Below are 1547 nucleotides of genomic sequence, written 5' to 3' on the forward strand. Positions count from 1 at the left end.
TTGGCACATTTTTGCCTTTCTCATATAGAAAGGTTATGTAATCACTCTGAAAAACGTCAACCTAATCCCGGCCGAGGGCGGAGGGCCGAGTGTCATATCCCATTCGATTCAGTTCGTCGAGATCGGAAAAAGTCTGTATGTGTGTGTATGTATGTGTGTGTATGTGTGTATGTGTGTGTATGTGTGTGTATGTGTGTGTATGTGTATGTATGTGTGTGTATGTGTGTGTATGTGTGTATGTATGTGCGTATGTGTCAAATAATGTCACTCATTTTTCTCGGAGATGGCTGGACCGATTTGCCCAAACTTAGTCTCAAACGAAAGTTGCAACCTTCCCATCGGCTGCTATTGAATTTTGGATCAATCGGAATTCTGGTTCCGGAATTACGGGTTTCAGAGTGCGGTCACACAGAAATTTCTCATATAAACTATAGGAAAAATTAAAAATAGAATTTTTATTTTTGATGCTAAATGTGTTCAAGGTGCATGAAACGTCGAGATTTGATGCAAACTCGAAAAAAATTTGACGACGATTCACTTTTTTGGATTTCGGCACATTTTTGCCTTTCTCATATAGAAAGGTTATGCAATCACTCTGAAAAACGCCAATCTAATCCCGGCCCGGAGGGCCGAGTGTCATATCCCATTCGATTCAGTTCGTCGAGATCGGAAAAAGTCAGTATGTGTGTGTGTGTGCGTTTTTTTTACAATGGAGAAGACCTTTACGACCTAGCCCAGTACACGTGCTATTGGTAGGGTCCAATTTACCACACGGGGTGCACTTGGGGCGTGTCGGGCTCGAATGGTGACCAGCCATTAATACCGACTAAACTCCATTGGGCTCCGCCATCATTCCTCCCAGGAACTACCTCTCTTTATTACTTCTGGGGGGATGGCTGTACTAAATGTACTCATTCACTCTCACTCACGCGTTCATACGTCCTGTATGAGGCTTACTTGGGTGCTCTCTCAATCGCACTTTGATTCACTTTCAAACACTCCCACATGAGGCTGACTTTTTGCTCACCTTTTTCGTTCCTTGCGAGGCTGACTTGTGTGCTCACCTTACTTATTCTTTGCTAGGCTTACTTTTGTGCTCGCCTCACCCATACCATGTGAGGCTGGCTTAGGTGCTCACCCTATCACCGGATTCACTCTCAATCGTGCCACTCTATTGTACCTTTGTCACTCCCCCTGGCATCCCACGTGGCACATTTTTCTTAGGCCCCACTTCTGACATACCATGCGAGGCTGACTTGTGTGCTCACCTTTTTCATTCCTTGCTAGGCTGACTTTTGTGCTAACCTCTACCATACCATGTGAGGCTGACTTTTGTGCTCACCCTTAACATGCCGTGTGAGACTGACTTGGATGCTCACCCTTTCACTCCTCTGCCACGCCATGAGGTATCGATAGCTAAGTCCCAACATACTACGCTACGACCCTCCCGTCTTGGCACGAGGCAGTCCACTTATACGCGTATACACTCACTCTTCTGTCTTGCTTCGGGATGGCTGGGTTTACCCCTTACGCAGTTGCCATTCGCT

This window comes from Topomyia yanbarensis, chromosome 1 (assembly GCF_030247195.1).
Source record: "Topomyia yanbarensis strain Yona2022 chromosome 1, ASM3024719v1, whole genome shotgun sequence".
NCBI lineage: Eukaryota > Metazoa > Arthropoda > Insecta > Diptera > Culicidae > Topomyia > Topomyia yanbarensis.